Source organism: Bos javanicus, chromosome 7, assembly GCF_032452875.1.
Source record: "Bos javanicus breed banteng chromosome 7, ARS-OSU_banteng_1.0, whole genome shotgun sequence".
NCBI lineage: Eukaryota > Metazoa > Chordata > Mammalia > Artiodactyla > Bovidae > Bos > Bos javanicus.
Window position 1 is genome coordinate 46,089,925 of NC_083874.1, and position 22,417 is coordinate 46,112,341.

The 22,417-nt window shown below is 53.2% G+C and overlaps 1 protein-coding gene across 6 annotated transcripts in view; it reads left to right on the forward strand.

The window, feature by feature from the left end:
• Window positions 1-22,417, forward strand: part of LOC133251295 (uncharacterized) — a 293,640-nt gene that overhangs the window by 32,366 nt on the left and 238,857 nt on the right. Inside the window, exon 1 of one of the 6 annotated variants that reach the window (XR_009737570.1) lies at window positions 7,378-9,544. The exons of the other annotated variants lie outside the window; for them this stretch is intronic. The gene's annotated coding sequence lies outside the window, so the exon portion shown is untranslated. Of the gene's footprint in view, window positions 1-7,377; window positions 9,545-22,417 lie in introns of those variants that run through there. 6 annotated transcript variants of the gene reach the window in all.

Consider the following 22,417-nt stretch of genomic DNA (forward strand, 5'->3'; position numbering starts at 1 on the left):
TGTACCCCCACTAGCAGTGAGTATACTCTCTCCAGGGGACAGAGAGTGGCCCTCTCTATGTGGGGGTAGTAATAATAATCAAAAGACAGTATTGCTAGTTGTATTACTACAGCTGCTGTTAATTAAACATTTACTAAGAACTGTGGTGCTGGAGAATACTCATGAGAGTCCCGTGGACTGCAAGGAGAGCAAACCAGTCCTAAAGGAAATCAACCCTGAATATTCATTGGAAGGACTGATGCTGAAGCTGAAGCTCCAGTACTTTGGCCATTTGATGAGAAGAGCCGACTCATTGGAAAAGACCCTGATGCTGGGAAAGACTGAGGGCAGGAGGAGAAGAGGGCAACAGAGAATGAGATGGTTGGATGGCATCACTGACTTAATAGACGTGAGTTTGAACAAACTCCGGGAGATGGTGAAGGACAGGGAAGCCTGCAGTTAATGCGGTTGCAAAGAGTCAGACACGACTTAATGACTGAACAACAGCAATAAGCCCCACTCTGTCCTTATCTGAGCTACCTATAAGCCCTAAGTGGTAGATGCCAGCTCCATTGTACATAAGGAAACTGAGTTGAAGAAACCCTAAATGACTATTAGTTATTAATATTATTTAAAGAAACATCATATACAGCCTAGTAAATGGGCTCAAATTCCTGAACGTGGATTCCAAAGTCCATGCTTTTAATCTCTTTAGCTTTTCTTTTGGTCTTTATCATATAACGGCTTAAAAAAAAAAAAAAGGCAAGAGAGGATTAAATTGCATTTCTGTTCTAGACCTGATTGTCCTCAGAGCAAGGATTGTGTGTGTGATGATTCTGGCCTTTGCCCTTACCCCTTGGGTCGGTGGCCACAATACCGGTAGCCATCCTCGTAGGCCATGTCAGATGCAGCTGCTGCTCTGGGCTCTGTGGAAGCTTTCCCTCTGCCCGTGGGCTGCTGTAGTGACAGAGCCTGGCCTGGGTCTGTGATGAGGTGTCTAGGAAGGCTGCTGTACTAGCGGCAGGTGTCTAGGGCCCTCTCCCTGGCCAGCAGTGTGGCCAGCTGGGGCTCCCTGTGACACCTTCCTGGGGTACTCCAGACATCATCTGGGGGCAGATGGCTGGTCTTTGTCCTTCCAATGCCAACTCCGGAGTGCTGTACAGTCAGCCAGTCAGAAAGGATGTTGTGATGTACGTGATTGTGAGGTTTGGTGCTCCTCTCCGAAGCCCAGACTTCCTGTGTGAAGCTGAACCAGGCATTCCCTCCACTTCCTGGGTGCCTGCCTCTTTCTCTGTAGAGTGGGGTGGCCATCCCTGTCCAGCCTCGGACACAGGGTCACTTTCAGGCCAGATGAGCTTAGTTTGTGAAGGCTTTGTTCTAAATCTAAGAGGGTGCGTGGTTGCCTTTAGATACCCCCTTGGAAGCCTTCCTTGACCCATCTGTTGGGTTAGGGGCTGTGTGTCCCCAGCCCCCATATATCTTCTTAGAGCTGTCATTACACTGTAGCAGAGCTGCCAATCTGTGGTGTTGTGTCCTCCGCACCCCTCCCCCAAATCTGAGAGTTTTTGAGGGAAAGGCCTGTGTCCTGATCGCTATTGGTGGCACAGAGCTGACACCCAGTACGTATTTGTAGAATTAGGAGATGATTGAATGAATCCATTTCCAACTGGGGGATGTGCTTGTGAGTCTTTCTGATCTCTCACTTGGCAAAGAACTTCTAAGAGAGATTAGGAGGGGGAGGAATCAGATGTCATGTCTCCTTAATATTCTCTGTCTGAGTAACCTGTGGGTAGATCAGGTGTGGCTTGATCCAGCACCCAGACTGTCTCCATGACAGGGTTTCATTCTCCCCATTCCTTGGTTCCTTTAAGTGAAGCTAGTCCTATTCTCAGACCCCGCATGGTGAAAAGATGACTACCGCAACTCTGCCCCCATATCCTCTCTGACTCAGTCTAGTGGGACAGATGGGGAATCTTGGTCCCAGCATTCCTAGGAGGTCCTGGAGCTAATTGTGATCGGACTAGCTTTGGTCATATGCCCTCTCCTGAACCAGTTACTGGCCAGGGGAAGGCCGTGTGCTAATTAGCTTAGATGGGACTTTTGCTCTACCCTACGTGGAAATGAGGAGGAGGGCATGGCAACCCACCCCAGTGTTCTTGCCTGGAGAATCCCATGGATAGAAGAACCTGGCGGGCCACAGCCCATGGGGTCACAAAGAGTCAGATGTGACTGAACAACTACGCATAGCACAGGTGGAATGACAGTGTGGGAGGGTGGATCCTCCAGGGAAATGGAGGCTGTTGCTGAGAGAAGGGGAGAGGCATATGGAGGAAATAGAAGGTACTTTCATCATAGATAGCATTTTATGTAAAAAAAAAAAAAAAAAAGAAAAAATCAGTGCATCCATGCCTCAATTCTGGGCCCCTTCAAGCTAAAAAGATGTTTTCCCCTTCAGTTGTCTGCATCAGCCCTGCAGTTCTGTGTGCATATCCAGTAAGGGCCCAGTTGCTCCACAGATGCCTCCCTGGCTTAGCTGGGGACCGGCTGTTGGCACTGGGTTCTTTCACGCTTTCTGGCTTAAACATCTCTCAGTCTGTGCATCTTGCTTATGGCATGTCAACTAGGTGGGGCCCTAGAAGGCATTGGTTGCGAACTGCCCAATGAGAAAACCAAAGCCCAGAGACGTGAAGGCTCTTCCCTGACAGCGTAGCCAGTGTCAAAGCCAGGATCAGAACCTGGTGTCCTGGCCCCATCTCGGCTTTCTTCCTAACCCTCGCCCTCCTTTCTACTTTGAGATGAGACTTCAGAGCCACAGACACACACAGGAGAGACTCAGGCAGGAGTCTAGAGGACTCGTTACAGGAGGTCGAGCACCAGGATGGTGCCTTGTAGAACAGTCCCGTCTCCAGATGCAACCCTGAACCTGCCTGCCCTTGGGTGCCCAGCCCAGGGTCTGCGGCTGGCCTCCAGGCTCCAGAAAGTCAGCAGTTAAGTTGGCAGCCTTTGCCTTTGTCCTTTCTGAGCTGAGTGATTAGGGTCTCTAAGAGTAACCATTATCTGTGTGTTTGGGGAATGCATGTTTTTCACACATGCAGCCCTTCCAGAAAGATTTAGCCTGGGGATGCAGCAGACGGGCTCTCCATTGAGGGCAGATACCAATCATTTTTACAATTGTTTGCAACAGGAGAGGAAGCTTGAGCTTAACAGTTCTGTTGTGGATGGATTTGGGGGAGAAGCATGAATGAATTATCAACAGGATGGCTTCTGCTTTTATCCTGGGATTTGCTGCCGTCCCTGCACTCCGGCCACCCTGTGCAGAGCCCCAGGATTTACATTCCTCACAGGTGTGGGCCTCATTGTGTGCTGAGGTCTCAGGGGCCCGGCTGGCATCTGTAGGAGAGAACCTGTCAGGTGTGTCCGGGGAGGGAGCACGGTCCTCAGAGGGGAATTTGGGGCAGCCCCCACACTTCTTCAGTTGGGGGAGGGTCCCCAGCCAGGGACACAGACCTGAGCAAGTACCCACCAACCTGTGGAGTTGATCTGAGCCCCCATAATGTTTTAAAGAGCCCTTGACAGCAGTGACCAAGAGGGATAGCTTTTTCAGCCTCTTGCTAGAGGGAAAAAAAAAAGATCCTGCTCAGAAATGCATTTGCGGGAAGTTTGAAGTTTGAAGCCCTCCAGCTGCAGCTTGGCGGCCTGGGTGGTCGGGTGGGTGGGATGGTGTCCTCGAGTGGGCGGGGAGTGGAGCATGGCAGCTGAGGAGCACAGCCAGGAGGGCAGGAGTTGCATCTAAACAGCGGTGGTGGGTGTGCCATCTGACGGACCTGGGTTCAAGTCTTGCCTCTTGTTCAGCAGCTGCAAGAACTTGGGCAAGCTACTTGGCCTCTCTAAACCACAGTTTACTTATCTATAAGATGGAGATAATACCTCTTTGGATATGATGAGATTTAAGTGAGAAATTGCATGTAAAGCTCTTGGTGCTATCAATGGAAGTGTTCTTTGCTGTTATTACTAACAACAGTGGTGGTGGTGGTGGTGTCAAAGGTGCCCTGTCCCTGGTCTCCATCAACACTTCCCCAAAGACCCCAAATAAACACCAAAGCTTTGTAAACATACTGTGTTTCTAGCCCTACTCCCCCTTCCAAGCAGACGACCACCTTTAAGCTCCTGTATTGTAGAAATTCTGGCACCGTCCCTAATATTGATACAGGTGATATTTCAAAATGATTTGTCACTTTCCAAATGTCAGGCAGTTCTGGGTGGGACAGAAGCCAGAGTGCGTGATTCCTGATTCAGAGAGGAGGCAGGTGGGAGCTGAGTACACGCATATACCTGGGGTGGTAAAAGGTAGGACAGGTGGAAGGACGGGCAGAGGCAAGTAGAAACGGAGGCCCAGGACAGTTTCCCATACCGCACCCCGATAATGACCAGACAAGGAAGGTGGGGGACTGAAGTCACACTGGTCAGCCTCAGGGGTCTGTGTACCTGTCTTTTTTCCTGTGTGACGTGGTGGTGGACACTCTGCTGACGGTTTGACTCCGTCTTCCAGGAAAGGTGGCTGGTGTCATCCCAGATGTCATGGTCAAGAGGAGCAGAGTTGTGCCTGCTGAACACAGGCCTGTGCCTCACCCTCCCCAAACTCGCTCTTTCAGAAACATGCCCTCATCAGTTTTCGGGAGCCCAGGGTAGGGGCGGGGGTGGCATCTTGACACTCAGGCCCTGAGGATGGTCCTCTGGGTCTTCTGCAGGCATCACCATGATCTGGCTCTCAAGTGAAGTGCCTGGGGAGGTTGGAGGTGTCCCACGTGTGTCCATTCCTGCTCGTGCCCCCCACTGTAGTAGGCAGTGCCCTGGAGGCATAGTTTCTCCAGGAAATCCTCTCAGCCCACACCCTACCCTACCTGGTGGGGTAGGTGAGACTCCTGAGTGGGTGGTCTTCTGTGGTGGAAGGTGGTGCCGGTGCCCTGGTTGGGAGAAGTCCCCCTGGCCGTGTCCTCACTCTAGCGTGTGGGTCCCCTGGCCTCCCAGTTGAGGACAAGTTCCACTCTTGTCATTCCCCTGCCTCCAAGGGCCTCCTTCGTTTTGTTTCTAGTTGTTTATTTGGTTGGCCAAGTGGCGATCTTGGCCCCAGAATACATGAGCCGTTGGACCAAGATCTGAGTTCGTGCCGTGCTGTGTCCTAGGAACCTGGCACCATACTTAGTATTCAGTGTTTCATCATGTTCCTGTTTTATGCCAGGCCCTGTGCTAGGACTGGGGTGCAGCAGTGAGCACCACAGATGAGGCTGCATCCCCAGAACTTAGAGTCCAGAGGTGAATCCTGGGAGCTCAACATGTGCTGGTAGGAGGAGAGATCTAGTGAAGGGTCCAGGAACCCTCCTGGCCAGGGCAGGGTCCCTGACTCTGTCAGCTCCTCCGGACACGGGTGGCAGGACTCAGGGCTGCCCCTCCTGAAGGTGATTAGGACTAGGGCCCTGATCGCTTCTGATGAAAGGGGCTGGCGGGCAGCCCAGGCCTCGCTCACCCAACTTGTTGGGGTTTCAGATTTGTTCCATCTGAGCAGTCAATTAATTAGTAATTGGAGCTCCCATCATCCCGGGCTCTGAGCGAGTTGCAGGGTGCCCCTCCTTCCTCCTTTCCATTCGCTCAAATTGAGCAGCCAGGTCCTGTGATATCATTTGAAACCCTGCCAAGAAGCAATTAACATGCTGTTTGCTGACAAGGATTTGCTGCCGCTCCAGGAGCAGGGGCCGGGATGAGAAGGCCAGTGGCGGGGAGCCGAGCCGTGAGAGCAAACAAAGGTGCGGATGGAGGTGCTGCTACCGGTCTTTGAAAGTTGCCAGGCCAGGCGGGAGTGGCCTTCTCTCCTTGGACCTCCTTCTCTCGCCCCTCCCTGCCCAGACCTGCACACTGCAGGGGTGGCCCTGGATTGTAGAACAGGATGGGTTTCTTGGAAATTCTGATGGCAGTGGCCAGTTACTGAGCTCTTACCAAGTGCTAAGTGCGCTGGACTGAAGAGCCCATTCAGTCCTCACAACAACCTGGAGAGAACCCATTTTACAGGCCAGGAAACAGAGGCACCAGAAACGAAAGGGCTGGCCCCACGTGACCCAGGCAGTAAGCAGTGCAGGAGAATCTGAGCATCTGGAAAAGCCTGCATGTTCAGGCGGGTACCCAGTGTGGATAAAAGGGTCAAACCCTGGGCCCACCGCCAGGTCACGGTGACTTGCTACGGGACGCGGGCTTGATAAATGGTGCTATTGCGTAATCAGTGGCTGCCTCTGCGGGGTGTTAGGTGGAATCTGGCGGAGTGGCTGGCCCAACCCAGCCTTGCTGACAGAGCAGAGGCCCACGGCAGTGAGGGGCCCGCCTGGGTGAGGCTGAGGGGCAGGGCCCTGTCCCCGTCCCGGGTGGCTGACCCTGTGACAGACCCTGGGGACCCTCGAGGAAGCACCTGCGGGTGGCGGTGTCCTGATCGGAGGGGACTGGGAGGCCTCTCTCGGTGGCTGGGGTCCCCATGCTCTGCTTTCCCACCTTCTCAACAGCTTTGGGGCCGGCCTGTGGGGACTCCTGTCTTCCCTGCTGTTGACTCATCCTGGGTGGAATTATGTACAGAAATTAGTCAATGGAGCCGGTCCGCGGACCACAGGCAGCTCCCTGCAGGCGCAGTGCAGGGGCTGTGCCCGCCTCAAGGGTCCTTCCAGGACCTGGAGTGGTAGCTTCATGGGTGTGTTTTGTGGGGGAGGGGACTGCTCCTTGCAGGGCAATACATACAGTTGGAGGCTGGTGGCCCTGCCCCCTGCCTAGTGGCCTTCCCCCCATCCTCCTGAGAGGGGAGAGTAAGCTCTGGCTTCTGCCAGCTTCCAGAAAGACATGGAGGCCCTGAAACTGGAGGTGCTGGCACCTCCCACCCCAAGCCCTTCCCAAGCATCCCGTGTGCCAGGCACAGAGTTGGGCACTGAGGATTTGGGGGAAAACAGCACATGTAGGAGTCAGAAGAATCTATGCTAGATGGGGCAGGTGTGAGAAATGCTGTCCCACAAGAGGGTTCCTTGTTGATTTCCTTAAGGTAGCATGGACCCTGGGTGACACTTGTGTAGGACACGTGGTGCAAAAGGGCAGATAGCCACAAGGGCACCCTCTGCCTGTTTCCACCATCCGAGCCCGCCCGCAGAGACAACCACGGTTTCCGGGGCGTCCTTTGTGTCCTGCCAGAGATGTGCTCAGTCAAGTGTGCGGGGGTCAGGGCTTGTGCATGTATCTCATCCCTCCAAGCTTTTTCTTTTTGTGAATAGCAGTGTACTCTATATGCCAATCTGCCTGATTGCTTTTTTCCCCTTTAATATTTGGCACATCTCGACACTCATTCTGTATCAGCTCACACAGAGCTGCCTCGTCCTTTTTATTGGCTGCATATTATTCTGATATGTAACGAGGCCATACATTTTTGGACCAGTGCCCCATGGATGGGCTTTGTGGTTGCTTCTTGTTTTTTTCTGTTAACAAGTGACCCTGCTGCAGTGAATGTCTTGGTTAACATGTGCGTGAGCAGGAGAAGTCCCCACAGTGGACAGTGGATGAGCTGATCGAAGCAGATACGCATTTGTGAAGTTTGCCTGATGCTGCCGTGTTGCCTCATGCAGAGGTTGTCCCACTTTTCCTGTCTTGGCCGCAAGGTGTGAGTGGCTCGCTTCCCCATATCTCCACTAATGAGGAACTGTATCAACTATGCTGATCTTTGCCAATCTGATGGTTGAAAAGTGGTATCTCATTGTGGTTTGGATCTGCGTTGATACAGCTGTGGGTGGCTGAGCTCTTTTGCATGTGTTGCAAGCCACGTGTAGCTTCCAGGCAGGTTTAAGCAGAGGGCCATGTGAGTGGTGGCGTGACCCTTCACTGGCAGGCCTGCTCGCTCTGCCCACTAACCAGTGCTCGCTGAGTGACACACGCTGGTCAGGAAGGGGCAAAAGAGACCTGGGATGGGGTTGCCTGGGCCACTCTGCCAAGGGTCAGGTGAGGAGGGGTTTGCCTGCCTGGAGTGCTGGGGCGACATGGCATGTAATTCACTTCTGTCTGGTGATGGAGAGGAGAACTTGGACTCTTTAGACCAGGGGAAGAGTGGGGGGCAACCTTCTCCCTGACTGGCAGGCAGTTCTGCCTGGAGGCTGGGAGGTAGATGCCTTGCTCTCTAGAGCTTCCCACTCTTGGGACTTAGAGCCAAGGTGGCTGCTATGGGACACTCTGCTCCTCATTGAGCTGCCAGGCTCTGGGCCAGGGCATCCTTGCTGCCTGGAGCTTTCTGTGCTGCAGGGCCCATGGTGGTGGTGGGTGAACTCCACGTGTGTCCATCTGGTGCGTGGACCAGCTCCCACCCCCTGCTCCTGTGAGCTCCCATGGTTTCAGGCCTGTTCTTCACACTCTGCCTTCTCCTCTCCGTGCCTCCGGCCCCAAAGCAAGAGGGGGGCGAGCTCTCAGAGCTTCTCACCCGGCTCCTCCCTGACACCGATCTCTTCCCCTACTCTCCGACTTGACCACTGTGGCTCCTTAGTGAACTTCTTCCCCTTGATGACAGTTGTGGGCATGGGACTGCCCACCTAGAAGCCTCCATGGATAAGAATGAAGTCCCCCCTCTGAGCAGCCCCTGCCTCCAGTTCTCCTCTCCAAACTCCATCTTTGTCCAGATCTGCCAACCCGCCCTCCCCAGACACGCGCTGTGCCTTGGGCCTCTGTCTGATCTGTTCCCCAGGCCTATGATCGTCTTCCTTTACTCAACGTTTACCTCCCCTGAGATTGAAGTCAGAGGCGCTGCCCAGGAGTCATTCTTCCGCCACACTGACCTGCTCTCTCTGCCCAGGGGCCGCTTTGGGGGTCAGTCTCCAGGGGTCCAAGGGATTGGAGTGGCGGTGATGGCTGTGGTCATAGTCACAGCCCACAGGTGTGGTGGGTGGCAGGTGTGACACTTGAGGCTGAGGGTCAGAGCGCAGAGCCAATGCCTGTAGGTGCTGGAGGTCAAGTCCCACCTGGGAGAACAAGTGCTCCCTCCTCACCTGGGACACCAGCCTTGTCATCTCGCTGCTGCCGCAGCTGGAGCTCCTGGCCCAGGGCCTGGCAATGTGTAACTGGTGAGGGAGGGGATGAGGGGTGAGAAGGGTTTTGAGCAGAAAAGCAACAGTCAGACCTGCCTGGTTACGAGTCAGTGGACTGAAAGGAGGAGACGCTTCCAAAGGCTGTGTGGGAGTCCACACTGGTGGACCCAGGGGACGAGGGCCTGGGTCAGGGAGGAGAGTGGGGGAGGGAGGGTGGCCCATTCTGACAGAGTCCTCCTGGGGCTCTCTCTGTGAGCTGGGTACAGGCTTGCCCACCAGGTCCGTCCCTCTGCAGAGCAGGGATGGCTGCTTTCTTCTTGCAGGTGTCCAGCACAGCGCTCACACATGGCTAGCACGCAGCAGGTGCCCACTGGAAGGCGCCGGCTAAGCTTGGACCTGGAGCCCTGAATCCTGAGGGAGTCTAGGTAGGGAGGCATTTTCAGTGGGCGCTCTGCACCTTTTCTGCTTCACAACCAGAGGTAAGGGCCAGGCAGAGCCAGACGTGGGTGATGGCTTTGGCTTTCGAGGTTTCTGGTGTCATTTGCTGAGGAGGAGGTTGCCATGTAGCTCACTGTAAAGAGCCCAGTGCAGGGTCTGGGCACAGCAGGTGCTTAGCCAGTGGGAGCCATTGTGATGGTGGTGCTAGAAGCCAGAAGGAGAGAGGGCTTGGAACCCACAGGAGTCAGAACAGAATGAGGGTGACACCCTGGATCAGCCCCCCTGGGGACTGTTGTGTGGCCTGCGACATCAGCCGTGGTAACAGAAGGCTGGGCTTGCCACTGTGGTCTGGGGCCTCTCAGGACAGGCTCTGCAGGACTTGGTAAGGATGACTGTTCTTGTGCCCTCCTGACCTGTCCAAATAGATGAGTGTGTGGTCCTGCCCTCAAGACTGTTCTGGGTCCCCGCCGGCTCTGGTTCTGGGTGGACAGGTGGGCTCGAGGCTGGCAGGCAGAGGGGAGAGAAGTCAGGGACAATCTGGGGGCCTGGTGTCTGGCCAGGACCTGCCCTCAGTCCTGTGCCAGGCTGACATCACCAAGTGTGAGACCCATCACTGGGCACAGGGGTGATGAGGCGGAAGGAAGGTCTTGGGAGGCCAGGCAGCCATTGTTGGCTGGCTTACCTGGATTAGGCTTTTCATGTGGAGGGAAGAAAGAGATCTGCTTTGTCGCAGCCGAGGCATCAGGCTGGAAACACGGTTGGTGTTCCTGGCAATCCCCGGCACTCTCCAGAGCTTATTTGTTGCCTTCCCGAGACACGTCCAGGTGCTCTCTGTTATGATAACAAGTGGTGACACAGAGTTAGCTTGAAATGGGATAAACAAACAGACTAAAAATAACTGGATTTGGGGTGGCTTGGCACCAAATCCAGCTTGCAGGCTGTCGCTGCTCAGCCAAGGGTGAAGGCAGGGATCATCAAAGGCACCACGACCCTCAGAGCCCTGGGGGAGCTGGGGTAGGGTGTGGCTGAGTCCCTCTCCCGTCCCCACTCCCGCCACCGTGGAGCTGTGGGCTGCCTAAGGGTGGAGGTGCCAGATGGTGATGAGACCCCGGCGGGAGGGGTATGGTGGGCCCGGATGTGAGCGAGGCGGTTTATGTCTGTTTGGAGGAAGCTGGGCCAATGTTTGGACATCTTTATGGTTTGGGGAGTTTCTTGGCCTCACCCAGAGGAGCCACGGTTGCATCAGAATTGGAGGTCCTGTCCTTGGTGGCTCATGCAGTGGGAGAAAAGAGCCAAGGGAGCCACTCTGGAGTCTGTGGAAAGATGGGGAAGTATGACTGCTTTCTAATCCCAGGCTGCTGCTCCAGACCACCTTGTGCTTCATGAAGGGATTTGCGTGATGCGTTGGAAGACTGCTCTGGGCGAGGCGGAGGAGGAGGATGGGAGTCATACCTGTGCGGGGTTGCATACCCAGGATGGATGTACATCTTGCAGAAGACCTGGCCCGAGGAAAGGCCCATCACAGGGCACAGAGGAAGAGAGTTCTGGTGCAGGACCCACCTCCTCTGCCGTCACTACCTGTCCATCAGTGATGATGCTCTTAGAGATCACAGGCTTGCTTCACCACTGACCCCAGGATTCCCTCCAGCAAACAAACGTCCACCCTGGCAGTCATAGGTCCTGCCTCCCACATCTTTGTTTCTCCTCCTGGCCATGGGGTAGGACTGGGTTTCACTCTCCCCTGATGTTCAGTGTGGCCATGTAATTCGTCTTATTTTCTCTTTCCCTCTGGCACAGAAGTCCAGAGAATATCTAATCTGTCTTCTCGGAACCCAGAGTGAAGACGGCAGGGCAGAAACCCCAGCCGACCTGCAGTGGGTGTGTTGTGTAGGCTTGAGGCTGTTTGTTATTGCAGCATCACCGAGCCCATCCTGATGGTCTAAGTGAGGGAAAATTCCCCATGCCTAGCCTAAGAATCAAAACCTAAGAGCTTAGAAAGGTAGCAAATGGCTTTTCACAGCACCTCTTTGGTCACTAAGTACCACTCCCACTTTAGCACGTAACCCTGTCTGTCTTCATGTGCTGTACGTATTTGCTCAGTCGTGTCTGACTATTTGTGACCCCACGGACTCCTCTGTCCATGGAATTCTCCAGGCAAGAATACTGGAGTGGGTTGCCATGCCCTTCTGCAGGGGATCTTCCCAACCCAGGGATCAAACCTGAGTCGCCTGCATTGCAGGTGGATTCTTTACTGTCTGAGCCACCAGGGAGTTTTATATCTGTTTACAGGCTTATTATGTCTCCCCTCTAGAAAGCCAGCTTCGTGAAGGCCAGAACCCCAACCCTCAGGTTTATATCTGAGTAGCCAGGGTGTACTGCGGAGCTGGTCCAGGATGGGAGGCCCACAAGGACTCGATGAGTCCCTGGATTGGGAGGTCCGAGGGGTGTGGTGACCTAAGGTGGAGACTTGTAAATATACTTGTTTGGTGCTGACAGTGAAGCAGGAGCTTGATGAGTTATTCTTTGAGTGAACGAGCTCTGGTGGAGACGGGATGGGGTGGTGTCACTTCATAATGTGGGAGAAATGGCGAGCTCTCCAGGAGGAGAGACTATGGTACCTCATCTTCTCTGTGCTCCCGGCCAGCTTCATGCAAGGAGCAAAGGAGGAGCTACAGTTTCTGGAGAAAGGAAGAGCGATTGGGATGGTGACTCAGGCCACCCCCTGCCACTCGTCACAGTTCGATTGGTACTGGTTCAGGGAGCAGAGGGTGGAGTGTGAGTGGCTGGACAGGTCTCGCAGGCTGCAGAGTCGAGCCCTGTGATGGGTCCAGAGGGTGTGAGAAACTGCGTGTGTGCGGGTGTGAGAGAGAGCATGTGAGTGGATGAATGCTGGGCACCACCAGGACCAGCTTTGCGAGCTCTCTACCCCAGAGGACTCTGTGCTGCCCAGGAGGCTGGGAGAAGCCAGGAGCCCTGGAGAGAGGGCCAGGAGCTTGGAGCAGGTGACCCGGTTCGGGGTGCTAGTAGGGAAGTGGCTCCCAGGCCTGTCCTAGACTGGCATCTGGCCTTTGCGCATCTCAGAACCCAGCAGGCCTGGGCCTTGCTGGGCACCTGCTCTTCTCTGGGATGTTCTTTCCTGGGATATTCTTTCCACGTGGTGACTGGAGGTCTGCTCCCAGCATGGCATCCTCTGTGAAGCTCTCTTTGACCACTAAGAGCTGGTGTCCACCTCCCCACACTGACCCGGACCCCCACACCACCCCTCTGCGCTCACACAGTTCTCAGCTCGCTTCTGTGAGAGTGCCTATCTCCCTGACCATGTCAGCTCCTCGCTGGCCTCCTCCCCCCCAGCAGATGGCAGGGCAGGGCTCTTATCTCGCTTCTGTCTCCTCACTTGCTGCCTGGCATGTGGCTGCCACCCCCATCAGTGACTGTTGATGAGGGTCATGATGTCTTCAGGTAGCTGATGGCTCTTGGCTAGAAGAGGAGGTGGTCTGATGGTGTGTTGTCAGTAGGAGGATTGAGGCTGGGCCACAGAAGTAATAGACAGGTGTTGGCTCACTAGGAGGAGGAACTTCCCATCAGAGTGTCCTCTAGGGGCCTGGCCACCTTGAGGCCCCTTCCCATCTCTGGAGGTGTGTGAGCAGAGATAACATGACCCCTCTCCATTCCAGAAAAGAAGTGGAAGCATTAGATGTTCCAGCTCTCTGTCAGATTTTACTGGCCCTGCAGTCTGGGGTCTAGAGCAGCTGTGGCATCAGGTAGCTGCCAAGGTGCAAAGCTGAAGTGTTGCGGCCCCAGGAGTTCCCAGGTGATACGGGTGTGGTCTGAGGGTTCCGGCCCTGATGGGTGCTCACCTTCTGACCTCACTGAAAAGTGGGGTTGAGTGGCCTCGTCAAACTGCCCAGAGTGCTGAGATGGGAGAGGAAGCGTGCCTGGCCCACGCTGTGTGTGAAAACCCTCTTTCCACAGCAGGTTGGGCAACCTGGGTGAGGCTGAACCATCCCTGACCCCACACCCTGTGGAGACTCCACTCTCCTGTGGGGAGTTTCCTGAGGGGAACACCACCCCGGTCTCCTCGAAAGGCTCAGGGTTCACCCGCCCCCGGCCAACGGACAACCCCCTGGCAGTTGGATGGTCTTATGCCTGGCTCTGGGTTTCCGAGTGGTCCCTAGGGCAGTTGAAGGAGGTGGCATCCCCAGGTGGCAGGTTGTTGGTATATAATGGAGAGCCTGTGGCTCAGTGTCTCCATGATCCACGTGCTTTCGGCTGTGTGGGAAGGCTGCTGTTCTTGGTCCTGGGGGCTCAGTTCTCCTGCCTGTGGCTTCAGGAAAGGGTGCCCACCTCTCACTGTGGTGCCCCTAACTGTTCATCAGGGCTACTGCTGGATACACATGTCCTGACCCACCTCACCCGGCTCAGCCCTCGTCAGTATCACTGAGCCTCTGTCCCAGGACCTCCAGCTCCTGCCTCAAGCTCCCCTGAGCTCTGCCCCTCCTCCCCTGCAGCCTGGCCACCTCGGCCCTAACAGTGCCGTGCTTTCCACCTGGGAGCTTTTGTGCACGCAGTGTGCTTGCAGTAGACTCTTGCTGTCAGTGACTGCGCCTCTTGGAGGGGACTGTGTGACGTGATTGAGGGCATGCGGGGCGGATATTTGCAGAAGGTGCGTGTCACCCTTGCTCCTGTGATGGCAGGGCCAGTGTTGCTCTGACCCCATGCCAGCTGAGTGGCTCAGCCTCAGGCCAGGCATGCAGTGGAAGGCCAGTCACACACCCCTGGGCTTGGCAGACCTGTCTGGCCCTGCAGGAGGTGAGCCACAGATGGGTCAAGGCTTCTCCCTTTGGGCAGGCTGTATACCCGTGTGACCTCAGGGTGACCTCACTGCCCCTCTGTGGCCTTGGCTGCTGGCTGGGGTTAGTGGATCTGGCCCATCACCCTGGTTGCTGAGGTGTGCTGAGCTGAAGAGCTGTCTGATCTGCTTACTGAGGCGAGTGACAGTCCCAGCAGAGCAGGAAATGGAGAGGTGTTGGAGGAGTCTCTTTCCCTGTCTGAACATTATAGCTAACGTGGACAAAATGGGGTTCCTGCCTGTGTGTGGTGTGGGTGAGGTGGTCTCTTCTAGGGGCTGCACAATGCTCTGAGCTTTAGTTCTCTTACCCTTTCAGAGCATCTGCTGGGTGCTGGTCCCTATGCAGGACAGACGAGGTCCTGGCCCTCATCAGGGGTCCTGAGGGGATGTGGAGACTCAGTCTGAGGAGTGTGTGTGTGTGTGTGTTAGTTGTTCCATTGTGTCCAATCTTTGTGACCCCAGGGATTGTAGCCCACTAGGCTCCTCTTCCATGGAATTCTCTAGGCAAGAATACTGGAGTGGGTAGCCATTCCCTTCTCCAGGGGATCTTCCCGACCCAAGGATTGAACCAGGTTCTCCTGCATTTGCAGGCAGATTCTTTACCGTCTGAGCCACCAGGGAAGTACCTAGTGTGAGGAGGGGCGGGAGGATTTGGGTGGCAGGGGTAAGGACGGGAGAGGTATACTTGTCACTGGGTTGAGCCCCATAATGAAGTGGCATCAGCGAAGCCGCAGAGATCCTGGATGCTCCTGTGAGGCTGCCTAACCTTTTGACTTTCGCAGGGACCTGAAAGTTCAGTGAGCCCAGTGAGCTGTGTGGCAGGGTAACATGGCATCATACCCTACAGCCAACGGTAGTATGTAATTCTTAATATATTAACCTAGTATGCTGTTGTAATTGATAGTTTCTAGCTGTATGGCGGTCACATGCATGAACTGGTCTCTCCCTAAACCTCGCAGTCTGAATTAGCCCCTAGCCCTCCCATGGTGTCCTGTCTCACCGTGTGCATGGCCTTCTGCATCACTTGATGTTTAAGTTCATTCATTACTTGCTGCTAGAACGGAAGCACCCTGAGGGTGTGGATGATTCTGGTTACTGCTGTGTCTCCTGAGCCCAGAGCAGGCCCAGCATGGGGTACAGGACTGGCTATTGATCAGTGGTGAATGCATGGATAAAATGCACCCTGGATTTCCTCGGAGTCAGGGGAACTGGGCGTTGTTGCTCTTCCGTGTTCCAAAGGGAGGCAATGAGCCTTGATGAGATGAAGTGACAGGCCAGATCACTTAGCTGGTTGGTGCCAGCACTGGGGTTTGGACTCGTGCGCACGCACAGGTCAGGTGGGTATGGACGTGCCCTGGTTGCAGCGTGTGAGGGTAGAGACTGGCACGCGTAAGGGCTGTGTGTGAGCCGCAGTCACTTTATTGCATGTGGCACGTCGAGATGGAAAGGCTTTGCAGGAATTTTGCTTTATGGGTAATAAAGGCCTTTATGTGCCTATAATGTGGACGTGGGTCCAAAGAGGATTCTGCCCTGCTTTCTACCAAGGGGCTTGGCGGAGACTCCTGTGGGGGCTGGAGCTGCTGGCCCTGCTTTGAGTAGACTAGACCCCAGGGAGGAGGAGATGCTGGCTCTGGGCATGGCCTGGGGCCTGCCTGGGGCAGGTTGGTGTCCATGAGGCAGGGTGGAATGGCAGCATCCCTGGGGCGAAATGTAGGTTTAAGCTGTCTCCATGGGAAATGTGATGTTATGTAGCTCATTAAATCCTACAGGAGCAGCGAGGAGAGCTGCTTCCAATTATCAGGATGAAAATTAATGGAATAAAACCTCCAGCCAGGCTGCCTGGTGGTGGATCAGGGAAGGCATGCGCTGCGCGGCCAGGATCGGCCAGGAAGTGCTGGGGCAGTCACATGGGTGAGCCAAGCGAGGAAGCACATACTGTCTGCAAATGATTGGGCAGGGGCGGGGGTCCTTGCTAATCTTCACAGCGTGGTCCCCTGGACCAGGAGGGAAATGGGGCTGAACAGGCAGCTGGACGAGGCTTGATGTGCGGAGCCCTGGGATGGGAGGAGGCCCCTTGGCACCCTGACCAGCCTCTGGGGCTGAAGGAGAGGTGGGGTTTGCTTTCTTGCGAGGTGATGTGGAACTGTGTGCTGCCCCTGAGCTTTAGACCTGGGGCAAAGCTGGGATGGAATTTGGGCTCCCTTTTGAGCATGTGCCTGAAAGCCTTGTCCTTGGGGGACTCGGTGAATCTCAGGCACTGTGACAGCAAAGTGGGGAGCCCAGATGAGCTTGGCTCCTGTTTCCTGTGGATCCTGAGGACAGGCTCAGGCCCAGGTGATGATTGTGCCACTGCTGCTACTCCGAGCGGGTGGTGGTGTCTCGAGCTGAGAGTCCCAACTGAGTCCTGGCCCTCCGGGTGGATCAGAGCCCGTTTGTGCAAGGGAGCAGGTCTAGCTCGTGGCTGCCTTTCCTCCAGCCATTCTCTGCAGGTCTTTCCTGTTGGGACTCACTTTCACAAATGCTGCCTGAGTACTGTCTGCCACCATCCAGCCAGTGTGCACTGAAGGGAGTGGGCTGAAAATTTAGCCAGGTCCACAGTCCACTCTCAGGTGGTCTCCCCTGGCTCCCCCCTTGGTTTAGGCCAGTAAACACTCAGTTCATATCGATGATCAGTGACAACCTCAGAGACTGATACTGTATCATCTCCATCCTACTGGAAAAGAAGCTGAGGCTCAGAGAGGTGAAGTGACGTCCCCAAGGACGCACCGCCAGGAGGTTGTGAACTGAAACTGTGACTCACATCAGAGCCGGTACTCTGAGGAGCAGCATTCTGCGGCCCTAGGCCTCCCCCTGCAGCATCGCAGGACTTCTCACGTCACTCTTTGCCGGTGGTGAGGGTGACATTCTTAGCTTCACTTGGCCAGGGAGGAAACTGCTGGTGGCTTGTCGCACTCACACTTAATTGATGCCCATCTATGGAGCATGGCCCCAGAATGATGGGTGTGTTTGGTTGAACTTGTTAAAGTCCTTGGCTGCCAATAGTGTGTCATGGGGCCTCTTGCCTGGAGTTCCCTTCAGTCTTGGGGAGCTGGTTGTTCTGTGTCCAGAACCTAGGTTCCCTAGGCTCCTGGCTTTCTTTATGGGGCTTCTCTTTGCTGGAGGCTGCCTTTGCTGATGGACCACACAGAGTGTTTGGCTGGCAGGGTCTCATGGGTTAGTGCACGCAGCCCTGGATGGAGCGGGCAGTTGGGAGGCTTGGGGCTCGGTCAGCCAAACTGGACTGTTTCCTCGGATTGTTGTGTTATATTTATTTCCACTAATCTACTTCTCTTGCCTGTTTATACACTGAAAAGATCTAATAAAACGTATCTGAGACTAGAGCAAATGAAGACCATTTTGGAAAGAAGCATAAAAGGAGCGCTGTCTTGGAATACTTAGCTAATCTGAGTTGCCCCCTCAGCTCTGAGGTCCTGCCTTTGAAAGCTCCGTTTCTCCTTCCGTTGCCTGTAAAAGCGAGAGTGCGACTTCTCAATGCTAAGCTGAAGCTGGTGGCCTGCCTCTGGGGTGGGGTTTGCACACATGTGCGGATCGAGAGCAGGAAGCTCTTCCTGGCTGGAGGATGCTGGCACTGTAGCTCTTCCATCTAAGGATCCCTGTGGAAAAGTGGGCTGATTCCACCACTTACGTGCCAGGACCCCGGATGCCGAGGCAGGGGAATGCTGCAATCTAAACATTTACATTCTGAAAAATGGGAAATCATCCACTCAGATATAAATTAGCCAGGGCCTGACGGGTTTATTACATCCTGGAATGCTTTCATGAGGCTTTCAGAGGGGTCCATGTTGCAGGCCCAGGTCTCCAGCTGGGCTTGCCTGTGGCATGCTCCTAGGGAGACCCTGCTGGAAGACACAGGCTGGGAGGACTTGTCCTTAAATTCCTGTGGGCCCTGATTCATGTGTGACATGAACAAGGAAACACAGTGCTGCACCCTGGATGGTGAGGCACCCTGAGCTGTGAGCATCTTAAAGCTGAAGGGGCGAGGTTAGTCCGGGAAAAAACAAGGGAGGAGTCAGACGTGGTGGCCCAAAGAGAGGTGCTTGGATGATCATGGGGCAGGAGAAATGTGCTGAAATGTGTACATTTCATAACATATGCAACAGGACTCTTGTTGAGCAGGAAGAGGGCAAGGAAGGAAGCAAGAAACGAGCAGGAAGGAAGGATCACGTGTCCTTCGGGGTTTTCAGACAAGTCTTGGACCGTAAGTCCCGGAGGCTGGGCTGGGTGTGAAGTCAATAGAAGCTGGCTTAACTCCAGCTCACCAACAGTGGCCTGAACGACACTGAGGGAAAAATCCAGGGAAAGCTAACTGAGTCCCATGCTCAGGACATTGAGGGGGTCTTAGGGAGAGGTGGGGAAAACACACAGACCTAACCATAAACACATAATTGTGATGAGCCAACTTATTTCTACCTTCTATAATTATATGTACTTCCAAATCTATGTAGGTATCTTAGCTCTAAGTAGAACAGATGCTGAATAAAAGATTGTGGTGGAGTTTGATGTTAATCCTGAGTGATCTTTGACACCAGCTGTCTTTTTCTGTTTCAGAGTAAGAAGCCCACTTTGTATAGGGGGTTTAACTTGGGAGTCTTTATCCCTAGCAGTGGTTCTCAAACCAGCTTGCATCAGAATCACCTGCAAAGCCTGATACAGCAGAGTCCTAGTCCCACCCATCTTTAGAGTTTGATTCATTAGGTCTGGGGTGGGTCCTGGAAATTTGCATTTTTAACAGGTTCCCATGTGCTGCTGCTGCTGTTAACTGGGGAACCACACTTTGAGGAGCACTGGTCTAGACAGAAGGGTGAGGGCTTTGGTGGAAGATGATGAATTCTATACAGAACTTCCTTGGGTCTGAGAACTTAACATTTATGTCTTTGATGGAATGAAAGAAGACTCATAGATATCCTTGGAATCATTTTTTGTTTTTAGGAAGAAGCCAGAGCCTCCTATATGGTGGGTGGAGGCAGCTTGCTGCCATGCAGAGCAGCAACTGGCTTTGTGGGTCTACAGATTATTTCAGCAGGTATTTCCCAGGGTCCATTCTGTGCCTGGTCCTGCGTGTGACCTGTTGTCAGCATCGGGAAGGACTTGAGCAGAATGTTTTCAGTACAGTTGAATCTAACAAGTGCTTTGCGGGGCAGGTGGGGCACTTCCTTGTGCCCTGTTGGAAGCTGGAGGAGGGATGATGCCGCAGTTGCCATGGGGATGCCAGGGGTCATCCCCTACGCTCTCCCCACTTTGTGCTCGGCTCCACTTTTGGTCCCCAGTAACAGTTCCGGACTCCTCTGGAAGCCAAGGGTTTCCTTTAAAGCCCGTGGGCCACTTTGACACCCAGGTGTGTCTGTGTCCTTTGGGGCCTCCAGCGGACACCTGAGCCTGAATGTCTCTGCCCCTGGGCCTCAGCCCTGCCGCCCCTGCACCTCCAGCCAAGCCCTACTGTGTTCTGACCTCTCACTGTGACCAGGTACCATAGGTCTGTTTTGCATCCACTTGCCACCATTTTCACTGAATTGTAAACCCAAAGCTGGACTTCGGAAACCCATGAATGGTTCTTCCTCCTTACAAATAGGCCAACCCCAAAGCCTGAATGAGCACAAGGAAGGGGCCTGCTGCCGTGTAGCTGAGAGACCACCTGACTCAGAAGGTGAGACAGACCACCTGGGTGCCTGTCATGTGACTCGAGGCACGTCCCTTCTTCCCCTGGTCTGTTTCTCTTCTCTATCAGATGAAGTGTGATAGTGCCTGTCCTGCCTTCTCTCCTCTCGTGGTGATGTCACCACATTCCCCAAACATGCGCAGATTATTGAGGGTATCAGGGTGACAGGCAGACCTGTAAAACTGTCATGAGGAGGGCAGGTGACCCTCCTGAGGCTGGAGGGTGGGGTGTAGAAGCCCCCTGAGAGAGAGGCAAGGGTTAACTTGGAAGTGTGGCATGGCTGTGAGACACAAACTGAGCACCTAGATTCACGTCCCCCTGGGCAATTTACTAGCCCTAGGAATGGGACCATGACTCTTAGGCTGTTTGAGCTTGTCTCACCTGGAAAAAGGAGATAGGGAAGAGAATGTAGCCTACCTGGTGATGTTACGCTCTGTATTAAGATCCAGTGAATGATGCGACATAACAGAGCTTGTTGGAGTGGCTTTAGAGTCAGCCACAGGAGAATGAGGGAACACCTTTGGATAAAGGAACCCAAACTTCCCGTTCCCCCAAATCATGCCACGCTTGCCATTCACAACTGGCTAGCCTGTGATTACGGGATAGAGGCAAGTAAAAATGCAAGGAATGTTTATTGAATGAGACTGTGAAGAGGGGAGTTTGGCTCTCCTGGTGCTGGGGTAATTTTTTAATTTAACTTTTATTTTTATCAAAGGAATACATATTCATAGCCAAGCAGTCATAAGCTTATAATGAAAAGCAGCCCACTGCCTCCCACCTCTGGTTTCTGCTTTCTGCTTTCTGGAGGTAACTGTTTTTAATTCTTTTAGTTGTTTCTTTTGATAGTTACCATATTTCTAGATAATGTGCTTATATTATCATTTTCTTGATTTTTTGTTTTAGATGTTATTTTTGACTTTCAGTTATACAAGACGGGGGTTAAGTTTCCCCGCATCATTCTCCTTTGATCAAATAGGTGCACATAACTTCCCCTTTCCCCGTCTTTATGAAGCATGGTTGTACCCAGGTTATGATGGCGTTAATGCCCACCATGGTGTAAACATCCATGTAGTATACTGTGGTCATTTTTCTCTGGATTGTCGTTTTGTTTTCTTTGAAATTAGGTATATAGGAACTGACATACTATTTCATTGCTTGACTTTCTATTATCATTTATCCTTTAATTCTCTGATTAAACTCTAAATATTCTCTGAATATATTCAAATGCCCCTGTTAATCTGTTTCATTCTTTCCTTCAGTCTGGATAGTGACTCTGTAGGCACCGCTGCTGAGTCCATCCTTCACCTTCACATGGGGACTCTTGCTGGATCACTTGTCTCCTGAGTCCCATGCTTTTTCCTTCTTCCTTTACTCTCTTGCAAGGAGCATACACACCTTCCAGTACCTTCCTGAGAGGGCTTCCCTGGTAGCTCAGCTGGTAAAGAATCTACCTGCAATGCAGGAGATGCCAGTTCAATTTCTGGGTTGGGAAGTTCCCCTGGAGAAGGGATAGGCTATCCACTCCAGTTTCTTGGGCTTCCTTGGTGGCTCAGACGGTAAAGAATCTACCTGCAATGCAGAAGACCTGGGTTCAATTCCTGGGTTGGGAAGAACCCATGGAGGAGGTCATGGCAACTTACTCCAGTATTTTGCCTGGAAAATTCCATGGACAGAGGAGCCTGGTGGGTACAATCCATGGGGTCGCAAAGAGTCAGATACAACTGAGTGAATAAGCAGACATCTTCCTAAGAAAGGGCACATCGGAGGCAGAAACTTGGAGGCTTTGCATGTCTGAAAATATCTTTGTTTGACTTTTATGCTTGATGAGTAGTTGGGCTGAATATAAAGTTCTAGCTTCTCCTTAGAAACTTGGAGGCACATAATGTTCCATTGTCTTCTACTTCCCATTACTCTGGAGAAGTCAGGTGCCACTCTGTCCCCATCCTTAGAAGGTGAGCTTTTCCACACTACTCCTTCCTTCTCCCCTTGCCCCTGCCCAGAAGCTTTAAGATCCGTCTCTTTGTCACGAGGGCACTGAAGTGCACATTTCTGTCACTTAATGTGAATTTTAAAAAATACATTGTTTTGGGCACTAGATGAATGCTTTTAAATTTAGAAACCCTAGCTATAGGGATTTGCCTGATATGATTTATTTGATAAAAGTTTCCATCCATTTTCTCCTTCTGGAACTCTTTTTTCTTTTTTTAAAATATTGAACCTCGTTAACTGATCCACTGATTAACATTTTCTCCTTATTTCCACCATTTTATTGTTTTACATTCTAGAGCAGCTGTTCTCAGACCTTTTGGCCTCAGATTCCTTTTTAGTTTCAGGATCTATTTATACTCT